This window comes from Cyprinus carpio, chromosome B5 (genome assembly GCF_018340385.1).
Source record: "Cyprinus carpio isolate SPL01 chromosome B5, ASM1834038v1, whole genome shotgun sequence".
NCBI lineage: Eukaryota > Metazoa > Chordata > Actinopteri > Cypriniformes > Cyprinidae > Cyprinus > Cyprinus carpio.
Genome location: NC_056601.1, coordinates 35,113,478 through 35,123,519, shown reverse-complemented (window position 1 = coordinate 35,123,519; position 10,042 = coordinate 35,113,478).

The following is a 10,042-nucleotide window of genomic DNA, read 5'->3' as shown; positions in this document are numbered from 1 at the left end:
TCACGCTGACAGCGTTCCCATAGCATACAATGTATTGTTGGCTATTGCTACAAATATACCCCAGCGACTTAAGACTGCTTTTGTGCTCCAGGGACACATATGTATTAGGGGTGCATGATATATATCGGCCTATGATTAATGCGCATCTCGTCAGTAAAGCCTGTTATCTGATCAGCGGTAACGTAGCGGTAACGGAGACGTTGTTAACTGACATGCTGCGCAATTCCAAGCTGATAGTGAACATGGATTTGCGCAGCTTGTCAGTTAACAACAGCTCCGTATAGTAACACCTGCTCTATGTGAAATCACGCACCTGATGGAATTTATCGCTGATTAGATAATCCGCTATACTGACTAGATTTGCATTAATCATCGGCCGATATATATCATGCACCCCTAATATGTATATATAAACTATAAATAGTTTATATAAGTATTTTATATCCATATAAAATATATAACTATAAAATATATAATAAAATATATGGAATAGGTAACATTAACAATAATATGTAATAATAACACAATCATGTCTAGTCCTGTTTTCTTACAGACCTCTCTGGAGGCAAAAGGCCGCTGATTTCTACAATGGAAACACTGGAAACTGCTGATATAAGACCAGAAAAACAGTATATAAACCGTTTCACCATGGAAGTGTGTGAATATTTGAGTAGTCAGATCCAAAATTGGCTATTTGGTAAGTTGAGCTGTCTATAATTTCCAAACAAATAGGTCTAAATTTAAGATTTATGTAGGCTATTTGAATTGCATATAAAATTTCTATCCATTTGGATTACATAATAAACTTAAGTGATGCATATTTGTCAGTCATACATAAATGATACGGGTCAAATTTTTGAATTAATACCAATGAACAGTAGCCAGGTTTAGATATTTATCAGCATTTAATTGTTTGCTTTCCATACGCACAATAAGCAGTAATGAAACAATTAAGTCAAGATGTCTACAGCCAAAATGGTTCTTGAAAACCTGAGAATCGTATAAAGAAATGAAGAACTTTAGAAAATATATAACTGTTTTTTACAGATGCTGGGATAAGTATTTGTAAATGCATGGCTGAGTGGATCTGGGGAAGGAAATATAACTTCCTCCACAACATGACAGGTGAGAACAGACCTGCTAAAAACTTGCAATTCAATGAGAATAAGAAACAGAATAATTTCTTGCTGTGATCGATTAGATGAAGCAGTGCACTCCACTCTACTGCAAAGTGAGACAAGAGACTATATAGATGCCGGACTGTTGCTGAACTCACCCTACTTCTCAGTGCTGAGAGAAGACCGAGACATTGACCTCATCATTTCCCTGGATTTCAGTGAAGGTGATCCTTTCATGGTAATACACACACATATAACACACACTATAATAAAAGTTAAAGAAATAGAGCACCTAGAAATCATCATTTACTAAATAATACTAATAAAAAAAAAGTTAGCCCGGCTACTTTGGCACATGTATGGTGTAGGGTTAGCGTAGCTGTAGGTTAATTCCCTTATTAAAATTCACTACAAATAAAAACCAAAAAAACTATGGTTACTAGTTAAACCATGGTGACCACAAATTAACCATGATTTGGCTACAGTAACAATCGTTTAACCGTGGTATTTGTAGTAAAACTGTGGCTATACAAAAAAAAGCTACAGGGTCTGTGACGAAACTATCATCAACATTGACTTAGCTTTTCAAATAGCAAGAACTCAGACATTTAAAATGTTTTAAAAGCGACCCAATGATGGCTTTTTGTTACTCAATGGTATTTTAGCATAGCACTCAAATTATAATGTTTTACCTGATCAGACTTGCGATGTTACAAACTTATTTAAAGTTGTTAATTTAAAAACAATTATTAGTCAAAACAACAGCAAAAGATAGCACTCACATTTGCGCAGATGCTGCAAAACACATTCATCCTTATTTTTTTCGGAATTGGGATGCATTATTTCTGAACTGCTAGAGCACCTAGGGACCGTAAAGCTTGTATGTTGTTTTGATTTAGTACAGTTCTCAATAAGCTATTTCACATAACAGATGTTTGCATACAGTACAGGTACATCTCAATAAATTAGAATGTCGTGGAAAAGTTAATTTATTTCAGTAATTAAACTCAAACTGTGAAAGGTGTGTGTTAAATAAATTCAATTCACACAGACTGATGTAGTTTAAGTCTTTGGTTCTTTTAATTGTGATGATTTTGGCTCACATTTAACAAAAACCCACCAATTCACTATCTCAACAAATAAGAATACTTCATAAGACCAATAAAAAAAAAATAATAATAATTTTTAGTGAATTGTTGGCCTTCTGGAAAGTATGTTTATTTATTGTACATGTACTCAATACTTGGTAGGGGCTCCTTTTGCTTTAATTAATGCCTCAGTTCGGCGTGGCATGGAGGTGATCAGTTCGTGGCACTGCTGAGGTGGTATGGAAGCACAGGTTTCTTTGACAGTGGCCTTCAGCTCATCTGCATTTTTTGGTCTCTTGTTTCTCATTTTCCTCTTGACAGTACCCCATAGATTCTCTCTGGGGTTCAGGTCTGGTGAATTTGATGGCCAGTCAAGCACACCAACACCATGGTCATTTAACCAACTTTTGGTGCTTTTGGCAGTGTGGCCAGGTGCCAAATCCTGGTGAAAAATGAAATCAGCATCTTCAAAAGGCTGGTCAGCAGAAGGAAGCATTAAGTGCTCCAAAATTTCTTGGTAAACCGGTGCAGTGACTTTGGTTTTCAAAAAACACAATGGGCCAACGCCAGCAGATGACATTGCACCTCAAATCATCACAGACTGTGGAAACTTAACACTGGACTTCAAGCAACTTGAGCTATAAGCTTCTCCATCTTTCCTCCAGACTCTAGGACCTTGGTTTCCAAATGTAATACAAAACTTGCTCTCATCTAAAAAGAGGACTTTGGACCTCTGGGCAACAGTCCAGTTCTTTTCCTTAGCCCAGGAAAGATGCCTCTGACGTTGTCTGTGGTTAAGCAAATTTCCTTGACACGTCTGTGTGTGGTGGCTCTTGATGCCTTGACCCCAGCCTCAATCCATTCCTTGTGAAGTTCACTGAAATTCTTGAATCGATTTTGCTTGACAATCCTCATAAGGCTTCGGTTCTCTCGGTTGGTCGTGGATCTTTTTCTTCCACACTTTTTCCTTCCACTCAACTTTCTGTTAACATGCTTGGATACAGCACTCTGTGAACAGCCAGCTTCTTTGGCAATGAATGTTTGTGGCTTACCCTCCTTGTGAAGGGTGTCAATGATTGTCTTTTGGACAACTGTCAGATTCCCCATGATTGTGCAGCCTAGTGAACCAAACTGAGAGACCATTTTGAAGGCTCAGGAAACCTTTGCAGGTGTTTTGAGTTGATTAGCTGATTGGCATGTCACCATATTCTAATTTGTTGAGATAGTGAATAGGTGGGTTTTTGTTAAATGTGAGCCCAAATCATCACAATTAACAGAACCAAAGACTTAAACTACTTCAGTCTGTGTGCACTGAATTTATTTAATAAATGAGCTTCACAATTTGAGTTGAATTACTGAAATAAATTAACTTTTCCACGACATTCTAATTTGAGATGCACCTGTATAGTCCATATATGGACACATATAGACAATATTAATAACTGAATGTACACAAATAAACCAGTTCCAAAAAAATTAAAAATCCTTGTTTCTTAATGCTCATCTAGCTTTCGGAAGGTTGGTACTTTATATATTTAAACAAAAAAAGAGCAATTTACACTGATCATTCTGTTCAAAAGCTTTTAATGAAGACTTTCTCTCATTCATTTCTATTGCAGACAGTAAATGACGCTGCTGAGACTTGCAAGAAACTAAAGATCCCTTTCCCTGAAGTCAACGTTACCAGTGAAGACAAGACGAAACCAAAGGACTTCTATGTAATTCAAAGGCCAAAACACTCCAACCGTGATCCACATTCCCTCTGTTTAATGCGGTCAACTGTGGAGGCAAGTTCAGATCTTACAGCTGTCCTGAATAAACCTGAAATATCACTGAAATAAATTGTTCTGATTTAAGTGTGTTTACTGTTTCTTCAGATAAAGGTTGAGGACTGGAGGAAAAAATATCACACCTTTCAAGGTGCTTACAGTGCTGAGATGATCGCTGATCTTATGGACGTCGCTGGAAAAAACATCTCAAACAACAGAGAGAAACTCAAGGAGCAGATTCGAGCGGTCATTGAAAAAAAAAGATTTGGGCGCTCTAAAACTTTTCTGAATAAAGACCCATTTAGACTGAATATAAACTGAATATAGAATAAAAACTGATCTGAGTAACAGTCATTTCACAGAAAATAGTGTTTTTTTTTTTTTGTCTTATTAATTAAATCAGCATTATTTCTGCTAAATGTGATCTGTGTGGTATCGTGTTTGCATTTTATTTAATATGTTCAAAATGTTCCAAAATGCGTCACTTTCATTAAGTATTAAAGAGCTGATTAAAAATCAAATCAATCATAACACAGGCTGAATTACAGCTATGATTTCTGATTAAAAATAAAAGACAACAAAACCCATTATAATCAGTGATGTTTTCTACACTGGATGCGGTGCGACAACAAAAAATCCCCGACAGTAAACTGATGCTTCCTCTTGTTATGACGTACTGACACAAAGTTTAAATTATAGGTTTTATAAAACAGTTCCGGATCTTGATTCTGATTGGTTGAGCCGCGTTCGAAGCTGTTGTAAATTACTCTACAAACATACACCTTTGTTTATGTTTGTGTGTTGCTCGGCAACCACTTTGTTGCAACAACAACCGTTTCTGAGGAACTACATTGTATGGCAGAAGAATAATGTTTTTATTATCATTACACTTTATTTGCTCTGTTTTATTCTGTGAAACCTTACTATGTATATGGAATAACCGTTTTATAAAAGCAATAAGCCTCGTGAAGTCGTGGTTTACAGTGAATTTATAACAGCTGGACTTGTACCTAACAATGCCCTTTAGCTGTTATAAATTCACTGTAAACCACGGCTTCAAACATTTATGATATTTGACAATATTATTATAATTTTTTGTTTATTATGTATGTATTTGGTGGAATTATTTAAAACTAATATTGTATGTTTTTTTCATCCATTTCACAAATGTATAGCTTGAAGAAAATTAAACAATAAAAACGTTGTTCACAAGTGAGATTCAAGGTTGCCGTCAAGATTCACATTTGAGCTCATAAGGCATTACCTAAATTAAAAAAAATAATAATAATAATTATTAAAATCTATTAGTTTAAATTAAAACCAAACCATTGCACACCATAATTGACAATGTATGCAATCTTAAATTTTTCGTATGCAAGCCGGTAAGCATAAGTATCCTTATGCAATACCATGCTGCAGCATGTTCTGCTGGTAATGAGCATGAAGGATTTCCCCTGTTCTCACTGAAAAGGACAACGGAACAACCTATTTTCTGTCACACAAGTTAGGTGAGGTGCATGAGGAGAGGCTACGTAATTAATATTCAAGGAAATATCAGACTTCTCGTGTCTTGGGGTGGGTATCGTTAAGGTTTTACAGGTATTACTCTTAGGTATTATTATTTTAGATTTGGTGCTTTATTGGTATTGTTATCTGTACTTTTTGATTATATATAATATAGAGATATATATATATATATATATATATATGTGGGGGTGTGTGTGTGTGTGTGTGTGTGTGTGTGTGTGTGTTTGTGTGTGTGTGTGTGTGTGTGTGTGTGTGTGTGTGTGTGTGTGTTTGTGTGTGAACATTGCTTTATATTCTGAAATGTAAATGCACCAGTGTGCAGGCATTTTTAGTGTTTTATACTGTATATAAGATAAGATACAGTAAGAACGTGAACAAAGAAACAAAGCAAAACAAACTGACAAATACAATAAAACAAATATACAAATGAAAGGAAAAACAGTGCTTTCATTTTTCCATGAAGGTCTACTAACATTACTGTGCAGGTAAGTAATTACAGTTTATTTTTTTGTGAGTGTATTATGTAATTACTGTTTTTGTTAGTAATATATGTATTAATAGATTAATGCTTATTTAAGCTCTAACGTAATTCAGATTAAGAGCTGTGAGTGATTTTGTCTTTGCATTTTGTTGTTTGATTAACTGATGGCCCAAGCTATATTAAAATGTAAAGGAGTTCATGTCAACGAAATCAAAAGATGAGCGCTGCGCATTTCAAGATCAATGATCAAATACCAATTAATTTTATTGCTTGGGCTAAGTTCAGAAGACATATGATATTAAGTCTGCACAAATATATTTTAAAAACATTAAATGAATGGTTATTTTCAAATCCAGTCAACATTCAGAATGCCAGTGTTTGACTGAACTAATAAAAACAAATCCAGCCAACACTGAGATCATTCCGCACGTGCACGAGCCTGAGTGACTTCGCGGGAGAAACAGTGCAGTGCCTTGTCAAGTTCACGCGTCAGTTAACTGCCACTAAATAAATTTTATTTTTAGACTAAATTTAAGGAGAAAGACATGCAACATATTCGATTTTTTTGAGTGGACATTTAGAAAGTGTTTTATGATTTGTATATCCGAAGAAAAGTGGGTATAAGACAGTGTATGTCAAGTTTAGGCGTCAGGTAAATCAAGTGGCACATTACTTCACCTCAGACTGAATTTAACAAAACGTATATTTAAAAGGTGTAAATGTTTTATTTAAAACGTTTATATTTATAAACAAACGTACAACATATATAAAAACATCGAATAAGCGATATTTGTGAGGGAAATTTAAGTGAAGGGAATGTGGTATTTCACCTTGTTTAATCCATAAAACACTTATCAAAAGCTGTGTTGCTCTAATGAATTTTAGCTAATTGTTGTGTGTTGTAATATTTTTTTTTTTGTGTTTCTGTAATGTGAAAAGTACGGAGCCCCGCACATGACATGCAAGAAAAAATAAATAAATTGTGCGCACGATTTACTAATTCGTTCCCTAAATGTACTAAACCGTGCACATGATTACTATTGCGTTCCCTCGATTTACTATTTCGTTCACTCGATTTACAAATTGTGCTCACGATTTACTAATTCGTTCCCTCGATTTGCTAAATAGTGCGGACAATTTATTTATTTTTTCTTGTTTGTCATGTGGGGGGCTCTGTAGTAAAGATATGAATAAATCGCGCGGTCTTTCTCTCGTTTATGCACTGTAAAAAATGACCGTGAAATTTACAGAAAAACTATGTAAAATCCATACAGAAAAGTATTGTAAACCCCAAAACATATTTTTTTTGTTTAATTCACAGTGGAATTTTGTAAAACTACTTAAACATAATATTTTGTTTGATTTACAATAACCGATGTGATTGTATCAAACTTATTTGTTCAAAAATTACAAAATTGATTGGTATCAAAAAACATGAGAAATACTGTAATACTCATAACAAAAACAATTTTTGTTGATTGTGACATGCAAATATTGTAAAAACTAAAGTTTTAGTCTGTTTGTTTTAAAAATACAACTAAAGTATGGATGTAAGTCACTTTACAAGTTTATGCGTGTACCGACTAAGTTTCGCATGATTGATGCAAAACGATGCAAATTGAGGTAATAACAGTTTTTTGCCACAAAAAAATAAAAATAACTAGTGAACCTGAGAGGGTTGCCCATCGATATATATAAAAATAGATGGCTACATTATAATAATATTGTGTTTTATAAATTTAGGCTATTTGTTTGTAGCATATTGTACACTGTAAAAAATAAGTGTCATTTAACTGTACAATTTTGTAAAAACGCTACAAAAAAAAAGTGTTAAGAGGTAACAGTAAGTTCCTGTACTATATACAGGGAAAAAACTGTAAAAGATCTAACCAGACATTTCATGTAATTTTACAGTAAAATGCTGTTAATTTTACAGTTTTTTAGAAATAAAAAAAGAACAAATCAATGTATAATATACAGTCACAAAACTGTAAACTGATATTCCCAGAATTCCCTGTGTGACGCTCCACATTTGAAAGTATTTTGTTTAAATAATCATGTTTTTTAACGTTTTTGTTATCAGTTGTAATTTGGGCTTTATTGTTACATCTTCTGCTGTTTAATGAAAGTTTATTGAATTGTTTAAGTATTCGTGTGTCACCATGATGGTGTTTTTGGTTTGCATGAATGACTTTGTGCACCTTCGTATATATTAATATAAACTTCTGCTTGTGCGCGAAGCTACTTGTGATGCCCTTCGATTCTTCATGTGGCTTTGCTCTTTTACCACCTGCATTATTATGGTGGTTGTCAGTATGTTAAAGGTACAAAACAGATTTTAATAGCAGTGTGCGTTGTTGAATGTTTACTGGTTTACATTCAAATTGTTCTTGTTTGTTAAATAACAGTTTTACTACGGTAAACTTTACAGTTTTTTGCCCTAATTGTGTTTACAGTTTTTCTGTATTTTTACAAAAGTATTCTGGCAACCACAGCTGGCCAAAATTATGTTTTGTAAACACTACAGACTTTTTTTTACAGTGTACTGTAAAATTTACAGTTTTTGGCCGTGTGTAGGTGTTTTACAGTTTTTCTGTATTTTTTTTGTACAAAAGTATTCTGGCTCCTGGCAACCACAGCTGCCAAAATTATTTTGTAAAAACTACAGACTTTTTTTTACAGTGTGCTTAATAGCACGAACGTAACCGAAATCTATGAAACGTGTAACTTAACCCTTGTGCGGTCTTTGGTCATTTCTGACCGGTGAATTATATATTTTGAATTTTTCACCAGAATGGTACGAAACTTGGTGACTTGGTATGTGAACACACAATTATTTATTTTATTATTATTTTTATATTGTATTTTTATGCTATTTGAGGTAACTTAACCCGATGATATGCAATGTAAATGTTCTATTACAAATCCAGTCAACATCAATGCTCCCTGTTGTGCACTGGATTGTGGAATGGATTTGTGTAAAAAAAAAATGTTGCAACTTCTGTTTCATCAAAAATTAAATTAACTGATATTGATACATTGTAAATTATTTAAAAGGCATCATTTAATTTTTTTTTTTTTTTAATTTAAAACTTACTTTTCTTTCTCTACCAGGGTGTGGCCAAAGGTTTCATTGGTGCTTTGTCATCATTGCAAGATTTCAGATGCAATCCAGTCAGTTTTTCCAAGGCACCAGACACTGGCACGTGACCAGACTGCTCCACTGCAACTACATACTGTGTGTACTTTCAAGACTAGGAGTTTATTGTTTTTATTCCAGGTAATATTTGTAAATGTTTAGATTTTTTACTACAATACCAATGTGCTTTACTGTTCTCAGTGGCATCTTACGTTAATATTAGTCTGTTTCACTCTTATTCTGAGGTGAATGTTGTCACCCAGATCCAGTCTTTATCCAGATCAGGTGGTGGATCAGCACCTAGAGATGACAGCCCTGTATATCAGCAGAGACTGTGTCAGCTAGATGAGCCCCAGAGACAGATCCTCTCTGAAGACCTCATTGGCCATTGGGACAAGACCACAAGAACCAGACAAGTCCTCTGCTCAATCTGACCTGTGTTGCAGCCTAGAATTAAACCACACCATGCTGTTTTTTCTGGCCAGCTTATTTGGGGACACGTGACGGATTTCACAGACATTACTGGAAGAGAGCTAAACTGGATGATGTCAACACTGAATCACCAATGAATTGACTTTAGCTGGAAAAATGACTTGTCAGTGTCCTCTTGCATTATTGACAAACTATTTTTCTGTTTGACTCTGTAAAGCTGCTTTGACAACCAGTATTGTATAAAGCACTATGTAAATAAGGTGATTTGATTTTATATACTGTAACACCTGGTTCATTTTTATTTATTTATTTATTATCATTATTTTTTACTTCTGCCTCATTTTAAAGGTTTTTTTTTTTTTTTTTTTTTTTTTTTTTTGCTAACATTTTGTTTTGCTTGTTTAGTTTTTTCTTAGTTCATTAAAAAAAAGTTTAAACTGAATTTAGCAGTTGTTTTACAGATGTAATGTTTGTCAACTGGATGTAGG